This window comes from Dendrobates tinctorius, unplaced genomic scaffold (assembly GCF_039654945.1).
Source record: "Dendrobates tinctorius isolate UK_male_01 unplaced genomic scaffold, ASM3965494v1 ptg000163l, whole genome shotgun sequence".
Classification (NCBI taxonomy): domain Eukaryota; kingdom Metazoa; phylum Chordata; class Amphibia; order Anura; family Dendrobatidae; genus Dendrobates; species Dendrobates tinctorius.
Window position 1 is genome coordinate 3,109,252 of NW_027361830.1, and position 10,255 is coordinate 3,119,506.

Sequence of the window (10,255 nt, forward strand, 5' to 3'; positions counted from 1 at the left end):
CAATTTTGGCCCTTTGCTCGGATCTTTCCACTTGCCCCGTAGTTTTTCTCATGGAGCTAGTTGGGATCTCACATAGGTCGCAACAGTTCAGCCCGGCAGGGAACACAGCCTTAGTTACCAGAGGTAACCTCAATGACGTCACCACCGGTCATTAACACTGAGCTCGCAACAGTTCAGTCACCAGTAGTTCTCAGCCTGGACGGTCGCAGCTTGGCACCGTCCAGGCTGAAAACTGTTATACCCCCAGAAATGGATTATGGCGTTGGACAGAACGATGGATAGGTAAGGGATATTGTTGTTTTTTTTATTTTTGTTTTATTACAAGAGAATGAGTGCTTCGGTGTAATAGGTGTTAGGTGAGTATAACTGTGTTTGTTATTTTTAAATAAAAAAGTAAAAGTGTGTTCTGTTTTATTTCTAATAAAAGACTTTATACTTGTGGTGTCTTTATTTACCATACCACTATAGGATTAGTAATGGATAGGTGTCTCATTACTAATCCGTGGGCTTGATGTCACCTGACAAAACAAAGGTGACATAAAACCCCGATTCCACCGCTAAAGGGCAAGTGGGAAGAGCCGGGCAAAGCGCCAGAAATTGTGCATCTAATAGACGTGCCTTTTCTGGTCAGCTGCGGGCTGCTATTTTTAGTCTGGGAAGGCCAATATACATGGCCCCTTACCAGACTGAGAATACTAGCCTCCAGCTGTCTGCTTTAGCAAGGTTGGTTGTCACAAATGGGCGACTCCACGCCATTTTTTAAAATTATTTATTTAAATAATTAAAAAAAAAACAGCATGGGGACCTCTCTATTTTTGATAACCGGCCTTGCTGAAGCTGACAGATGAGGGTTGCAGTCCCCAGCTGTGAGTTTTGACTGGCTGGTTATGAAAAATACAGGGGAACCCATGCCATTTTTTTCTTTTAATTATTTATTTACAGCGTAGGAGCCGGCTAATGAATTCTCCTGTCCGCCACACCTGCACTCACTGTTATTAGCGGCAGCAGGTGTCAGATGATGGGAGCTGTAGTACCATCAGCAGACACTGGTGACTCAAGGTAAACTTTTTACCTTTGATCACAGCTGCTGGCTCATGCTGTATTTTGACAGCGTGGGAACCACGGCTCCCTGACTGACGGAGATGATTTCACCGCCAATCATAAGTGGTGTTTGCGTTGCAAACACTGGATCTTTGGGCCACCATTCAAGTGAATGGGCTTCGGGTTCAGGTCCAGGTACTGTTCTGGTACCCGAACCCGAACATTTTGTAATTATTCGGTTGAACCCACCGGACCCGAACATCCAGGTGTAAGCCCATCTCTACAGGTGACATCAAGTACACAGCTTACTAATGGAGAGGCGTCTATAAGACACTTATCCTTTACGAATCCTATAGTTGTATTGTAAATAAAGACACAGACAGAATAAAGTCCTTTATTATAAAAAAACAAAACACAGTTTTCCATTTTTATTTAAAAATAACAAACCCAGTTATACTCACCTAACTCCTAGTCCACTGAAGCCCTCATCTCACGTATTAAAACTAAAATAAAAAACAACAATATCCCTCACCTCTCCATGTTTCTGTCCAATGCCATAATCCATGTCTGAGAAATAAATATTAGATCACCGTGAAAAATTCTTACGTTGATCTGCTGTGAAGATACTGAGCTTGAACTGCAGTGACCCAATCACTGACTTTTTCCCATGGTGCTGAGGTCACTGCAGTTCATTCCTGCTGGGAACACAGCCACACTGGCCACAGTAACCACGGTGATCTCACCACTGGTCCCTGATACTGAGCTGGCAGCTGCTCATTCACCAGTGGTTCTCAGCCTGGGCGGTCGCATCTTGGCACCATCCACATTGGAAACTACTTATCCCCATGCATGGATTACAATGTGGAACAAATGATGGAGAGGTGAGGGATATTGTTGCTTTTTATTTTAGTTTTATTACAGAAGACGAGGGCCTTGATCGAAAATGCAATAGTGAGTATAAATGCGTTTGTTATTTTTAAACAAAAATGGAAAACTGTGTTTTTTTTATTTCTAATAAAGGACTTTATTCTGGATGTGTCTTTGTGTACAACTATAGGATTAGTAATGGATGTCACGTGACAATACAAAGGTGACATCAACCCCACAAATATAAACCCCACTTGCCACCACTACAAGGCAAGTGGGAAGAGCCGGGCAAAGTGCCAGAATTGGCGCATCTAATAGATGTACCTTTTCTGGGCAGCTGTAAGCTGCTATTTTTAAACTGGGGTGTCGATATGCATGTCCCCTTACCAGCCTGAGAATACAAGCCCCCAGCTGTCAGCTTTAGCAAGACTGCTTGCCAAAAATGGGCAGGATCCTATGCCGTTTTTTTAATTATTTATTTAAATAATTAAAAAGCAACGTGGGGATCCCTCTATTCTTGATAACTAGCCTTGCAGAAGCTGACAGCAGAGGGTTGAAGCCTCCAGTTGTGAGTTTTGCCTGGCTAGTAATAGAAAATAGAGGGGAACCTATGCCAGGTTTTTTAATTTATGTATTTATTTATAGCGCAGGCGGCAGGTGATGAATACTCCCATCAGCTGCTCCTGCTGTGACTGTTATTAGTAGCAGCAGGTGTAGGCTGATGGGAGTAATAGTCCCATCAGCCACCACCTGCTGTCATTGTTATCATATGAATATAGCTCTCATCATTCTCCCCTGCTTGCACTGATCACCGGCAGAGGAGAATGATGAGAGCTGTCTTCAGCACCCGGCGCCAGGGAACAGCGCTTACTGTAGAGCTTCTTCCCTGATGCCTGTTCATGTGGTACTACTGCAGCACACAGGCAGCATACGGTTGCCACACATGTGCCACAAGTATTGCACACACGGACACAGGGACACTGACATCTCCGGTACCGGTTATACCGGTACTGGAAATATCAGGACGTGTGAAACCGGATTTAGAATAAATCACATTTATATTTATAAATACATGTGTGGTCAATACAATGGACTGGTGCATGACTTATTGCTCCCAAATACCTTAAAGGAGGACCAGGGGCTCTTGCTACTGGTGGAAGAAAAGCAATTCCAGCAGCTAAAAAGGAAAGATTTCTTTACAGTTAGAGCAGTGTGAATGTGGAATGCCCTAGCACAAGAGGTAGTAACGACAGACACTAGAACAGCTTTTTATAAAGAAAAAACACACAGAAATTGAGCTTAATTAAAGTTGGCATACATGCATCATATATACGCATGTTCACATTGGCCATAAAACACTGAATAAACCTACAAGAAGTAAAATAAGCAAAAACCCTGCTATAACTAAATAAGTAAAAGGCAAGTGGGTTTAAATAACACACGGTTCTTAGTAATACGATTTTTGATCAAAAAAAGCATGAAAGCCATCTCACCATCGCCAAGGTGGCCCTGATCAAGACAGTCCTACACTGTCTAATATTAAAACCCTACCATGTGTCAAAGTTGACCTCAATGTGTGAATAAGGGCAGACAAAAGGACCAAGTCCCGACCTAAGGACACGAGCCTGGGGAAGCTTTTAAACGTGATTTACAGCTCAAGAGGGTGAGGCCACACCCCGACTTGCACAGAATGCAAAAATACAAAGAAAAAACATGCAAAAATTGAGCTTAGTTAAAGTTGGTATACACACAGCATCAGCATACAAATGCATGTTCACTTTGTCCATAAACATTGAAAAAACCTACAAGTAGCAAAATAAACAAAAACCCTGCTATAACTAAATAAGTAAAAAGCAAGTGCATTTAAATAACACAGGGTTCTTAGTAATATGATTTTTTATTAAAAAAAACCATGAAAGCCATCGCACTATCGACAAGGTGACCCTGATCGATTGTTATTTAAATACACTTGCTTTTTACTTATTTAGGTATAGCAGGATTTTTGTTTATTTTGCTTCTTGTAAGTTTTTTCATAGCTTTTAATAAAGGGCTGGAAGATTTCCTCTGCAGAAATGGCATTGTGGGATATAGATAATTTAGTAACTAAGTGTTAGGATTAGAGGATCGTACTAATGATGTGAAACCGCAGCTATTGAACAATGGTGGTGTAGGGAGGAGGGCCCCCGCATAGTGTCCAGGCCGGAACCAAGGGGACCGCCATCTGGGTTCCTAAGGGAACTGTACCTGGAACGGAGGAGAGTGGACTGCTGCGAGTGACAGGACAGCAAGGGGAGGGGCAAGTATAAAAGGGAACGGGAGCGCGCAGGGGAGTCAGTTGGCGGAACGGCAGACACGAAGCAAGATACTGTGGGAGTTGGAGAGGGCCAGAGTGACAGACGGTGACCAAGGAGGAGGCCGGGGCAGAAGGGAGATTTACAATGGTCTGCAGAGCGGAAGCGTCGAACTTACCGACAAGAGACTGCCGCTTTACTCCAATCCGGGGTCACGACCTGCCCGCTGTCATCTGCCCGCAGCTGCAGCCTGTTCATCATCGCCCGCAGCTGACATCACCCCGCTGAAGTCGGCAGTTGGGGCCTACTCCTTGCCTATGGAGAAACTCTTTGCCCAGGCCTTGCACGTGGCCTGCCAACCGCCACTCCTGGTAACTGCGACACAACCTTGCTTGGAGACTGGAGTCTGATTGAACTCGCTAACTAGCGGAACCATGCTGTTTCTACAGGGGGTTACCTCATGAAAGGACTCCCTCAGGGCCTGTTGTGCCTCAACTCCTCCTGGGCGCTGGGGCGCCCGAAGACTATGACAGATCTTCAGCAGCTGGGCCCAGCGGCTGCGACGCCAAAGCAGCTTCATCAGAGATGCCGAGGGATGTCAGGGCGGATAAGTGACACTATAGGAAATAAGGACCCGTAGTCGGCCATATTGTGGCCTTATAGTAACCGGCCTTTGCCGGGTTATTCGTGTTATTTTTAAAAGTGTTGGTTTGTGCTGAGTCCCTGCGAGGACAATATCTGTTACTTTGTTTTGGTTGCTTAGTATAGCCCTAGCAGCTTAAATTTAAAAAAGTTTCTCCCCAAAGTACAACTCAGTCAAAGCAGCAACCAATCATTCTGGGCATGAACATACTACGGGAGTTCGGCAATCTGCTCTGTTATGAATGAGTCACTGGAGGAGGAAAAAACAAAAATACAAGCTAAGTCCAGAAAACCGGAGAGGTTGGTAGCTAGCGGATTGCAGACCCCTGATCCTATTCACAACAACTAACAGTAGCCGTGGGGTGTTCCTACGGTGGTCCTAGACACCTCGTTCACAGCCGGAGAACTAAATAAACCTAAAGAAAGAAAGGGGAAATCTAAACTGCCCCAGAGCAGACCCCAAAGCAATAGACAGCCCCCAACATGTATCGATGGTGAAAACAGATGAAAACACAAACGCAGACAGAAAGACAGGCTGAGCAAACGATGGGGCCCTCACTAACTAGATAGGACAGGAAAGAAAAGCAACTGTCTGCAATCACGCAAAAACCCTGCCAAAAATAATGTCCAACACGTAGAAAAGGCCCTGAAGTCACTAGACTTCAAAATCACTATATCAGCACTCAGGTATATTCTGAAAACAGAGCAAAGAGATCAACTGATCAGAGACAAAAATGGAGTTCAGCCAGTCCCAACCAGGGCTGGCTGAACACAAACACTAAGTAAACCAGACAAAATCTCATGGAACAATAGCAGAGCAAAAACTTAGCTTTAGTAGACAGGACTAAACTGGAGGACAGAGCTCATGTTAAGGGTTAATACTAAAATCAGAGTTGAAGTTTCGTTTTATCCATTCAATGTAAGGTTTCGTTTCTCCGTTTTTGTTGTTGTAAGATACATTTTTATAATTGGCATGGCCTGTCATGAAACCAGACTGCTTCCATCAGGTGCAAGATAAGGGGCTCGGGGGGGAGTGTATTGCTCTGAATATGCCATTATACTACTTTCTATTTGGATACGGACTTATATGTAGTTTCCGGTTTTCTTGCAATATTATTGGCTTATAAAGTGAAATGATGCTATTGGTACTTGAGAACCTTGCATAATTAAGCAAAAGATTATAAAAGATGTGACTAAAATAAAGGGGCTTAGTGATCTGCCTCGATCCTCCCGTACAGAGACCCCATCTCCGTGTGGCCATTTGAGTTGCTAGCAACACTGGAATAATTTGGAAATCACTGGCTCAACCGTGAAGGGTTAATTTAACTCTCTCCTTATCAGCTTGGCGCCCAACGTGGGGCCCCCGAACAGGGACGCCTCTGCCCCCGGAGGACAACAAGACAAAGGACTCTCGGAGCGGACACAGGTGTTGGAAAATTGGGACTGATCACCCCCCACAATCACGGTAAGATGGAAGTTATACTGTTCAGACTGACCGTTGGTGTGGTTTTCCTGTGATTGTTGCTGCTAAGAGGATCTGAGGTTTGTCCCCGTGGTGGAGTGATTCATGGGTGGAATCATATAGAGGTGTAGTCCCGTTGGGGGCCCAGTGCTCGAACCGTACCTCATAAGGGACGGACACCCCGGATTGACCAGTGATTGTGGCTCTCTTTATAGTCAAAATATCCTGAATTCCTGAATTCACTGTTAGTAATCAGGGTGGTCATGTGATCGAAGATGGGTAGGATACGTAACTCAGGTATATATAGATATATATATATAACCAGAGGTGTCCGGAGGGAGAGTCTGAGACGCCCTCCTCCTTTCACTGAGTACCACGAATTTTGGGCAATCCCAGAGGGGGATTATTGACCCGGTGGAACAAACTGAGACGGCCGCTCCAGTATTGTGCACAATTGAAGTAAGGGTATTTAGCTGTAAATGAGAGAATCTGTGGAAGGAAAAGAAGAATTTTGTGGCTTGGCACATGTATAATACAAAATAAAATTGTGGTACCGTGTTAGCCAGAAAAATAGATGTAATTATTCAAGGTGTGATACCTTTATTGGCTAACCAGAGAAATTATATTTGCAAGCAAGCTTTCAGGGCTCAGGCGGCCCCTTCATCAGGCTGGATTACAAGTGAATCACTGAGAAAAGATGGCAACATTTAAATAGGAATTACAACAGGACATGAGATGATGCTAGCTATAGACATGCCAAGGAAATCAAATTAAGGTTTTTGTTACACATGCAGATGAGGACCAAGTGTTCTATTAGAGATCTGAAGACCTTATTGTGGAGGTGTGAACTGTGTCCATGTAATGAGTCATGAACCCAGGTGTCAAATTCAGTCCTATTGTTAGCGATTGGAACATATTTAAAAATTTAAACTGCCAAATCTTCCTTTCTCTGTCACTATTAAAAAAAAAATGAAAAATGACCTTTCAATATTAGGACTTTTAGATCTGCCAAGCTGTGTCCAGGTCTAGAGAAGTGTATCCCTACAGGTGTGTCCAGCTCAGTCTTTATCGTATGTCTGTGCAGATTCATCCTTGTTTGTAGCTTTTGCTTAGTTTCCCCGATGTATGTCCCTGCATTGCACCTTGTACACTGTGTCATGTACACGACATTGAAGGATGGACATGAGAAAGAGTCCATGATCTTATAGTCCTGATTTGTGTTGGGTATGGGGACTTTATCTGTTGGTGATATGTGGGGGCAGGTCTTGCATTTCTTACTGTTACATGGACTGTGCCTGTCTCTGAAGGTGATGTGAGGGTACTTCTGACAAGGATATTCCTTAGGTTGGGAGGCTGTTTGTAGGAGAGAAGTGGCAGTTCCGGGAATATTGCTTTCAGTCTGTGGTCTCTGTGGAATATGGGTTGGAGGTCTGCGATGTTTTTCTGAGTGATTATTATTATTATTATTATTTATTGTTATAGCGCCATTTATTCCATGGCGCTTTACATGTGAGGAGGGGTATACATAATAAAAACAAGTACAATAATGTTAACAATACAAGTCATAACTGGTACAGGAGGAGAGAGGACCCTGCCCGTGAAGGCTCACAATCTACAAGGGATGGGTGAGAATACAGTAGGCGAGGGTAGAGCTGGTCGTGCAGCGGTTTGGTCGGTCGGTGGTTACTGCAGGTTGTAGGCTTGTCGGAAGAGGTGGGTCTTCAGGCTCTTTTTGAAGGTTTCGATGGTAGGTGAGAGTCTGATTTGTTGTGGTAGAGAGTTCCAGAGTAGGGGTGATGCGCGAGAGAAATCTTGTATGCGATTGTGGGAAGAGGAGATAAGAGGGGAGTAGAGAAGGAGATCTTGTGAGGATCGGAGGTTGCGTGCAGGAAAGTACCGGGAGACGAGGTCACAGATGTATGGAGGAGACAGGTTGTGGATGGCTTTGTATGTCATGGTTAGGGTTTTGAACTGGAGTCTTTGGGTAATGGGGAGCCAGTGAAGGGATTGACAGAGGGGAGAAGCTGGGGAATAGCAGGGGGACAGGTGGTTAGTTGGGCAGCAGAGTTTAGAATAGATTGGAGGGGTGCGAGAGTGATTGAGGGGAGGCCACAGAGCAGAAGTTTGCAGTAGTCAAGGCGAGAGATGATGAGGGCATGGACTAGAGTTTTTGCAGATTCTTGGTTGAGGAATGAACGGATTCGTGAAATATTTTTGAGTTGAAGTCGGCAGGAAGTGGAAAGGGCTTGGATATGTGGTTTGAAGGAGAGATCAGCGTCAAGGATTACTCCGAGGCAGCGAGCTTGTGGGACTGGGGAGAGTGGGCAGTCATTTACTGTAATGGATAGGTTCGTTGGGGGGGTCACGTGTGATGGGGGAAAGATGATGAATTCTGTTTTGTCCATGTTAAGTTTCAGAAATCTAGCGGAGAAGAAGGATGTAATAGCAGTCAGACATTGAGGGATTCTGGTTAGTAGGGAGGTGATATCTGGTCCAGAGATGTAGATCTGTGTGTCATCAGCATAGAGGTGATACTGAAAGCCATGAGATTCTATGAGCTGTCCCAAGCCGAAGGTATAGATGGAGAAGAGCAGGGGTCCAAGGACTGAACCTTGCGGGACTCCGACGGATAGGGGGCGAGGTGAGGAGAGAGAGCACAGGTCTCTGAGGTGAGGAGGTGGTGTGTGAGTGGGAGACGCTGAATGTCTGGTCTGTTAGGTATGATGAGATCCAGGATAGGGCCAAGTCTGTGATGCCAAGAGATGAGAGGGTCTGTAGTAATAGGGAATGGTCCACTGTGTCAAAGGCAGCCGACAGGTCCAGGAGGAGGAGGACAGAGTAGTGTCGCTTGCTCTTGGCGGTTAAGAGGTCATTGGTGACCTTAGTAAGGGCAGTTTCAGTGGAGTGGTGTGACCGGAAGCCAGATTGTAAGCGGTCGAAGAAGGAGCAAGACGAGAGATGGGAGGACAGTTCAAGGTAGACGTGTTGTTCCAGTAGCTTGGAGGCATAGGGGAGAAGTGATATAGGGCGATAGCTGGATACAGAGGATGGGTCAAGAGAGGGCTTTTTGAGGATAGGCGTGATAGTAGTTGTAGTTTTCTATCCTCATTGTCTGAACAGATCTGAATGTACCTTAGAGCTTGACTGTAGGTTCTAGAAAATGGATTTGGGATTTTGAAGAGTTGAGGGTGAGTTTGATGTTTGGGTGGAACTTGTTGCACATGAATTGTGTGACGAAGGTGTTAGGAAGAACAGAGGAAGTGAATTCTGATTGTTTTTATTGCTATGTGGAAAAAGGAAAATTGTCTAACACTGTGAAAAAGACAGAAAGTGTTGTGGTACAGGAGAGAATTGAGAATGTGATTAACGGAGACGACACTGAGATCGAGGTTAATGTGTCAGGGAAATAGTTAAAAGTGATGATTTGAAAAAAAAAAAAAAAAAGAAAAAAAAAGCAAGCTAACAGCTGCAGCTGCTTCAGTACCCCCTCCCATCTTAGCCCACACCATATCCCCCTTCGCCCCCACCGCAGCTGCGAGTGCACAGCCAATCTCTTATCACTGGAGCACACAGCAAACTCTGGCCCCCCCCCCAGACTTCAGCTACTGGGAATCCTGCTCCTCAGCCCCTCCCTGCTAATTCTGGCGATGCGCCAGACTCGAGCACTATCAGAGATTGTCATTCCCCTGCTGTTTTGATCGGAGTAGATGGTAGACCCAATTAATATACTTTTATAAACCCTATTTCTGTGGGACCCTTCCCCGAAGTTACTGCCCAGTTTGTAATCTCTCCCACATGCCCTGTAAATTTACTAGGGAGAGATTTATTATCGCAGTTCCGCTCCTGAATACAATTCCAAGATGATGGTCAGATGTTTTTTTTTTTTTGTTATATAATCCCTATGTAGATGAAGACAGTGAGAAAATCTGTATTTTGCATGCCCTTCCTACAG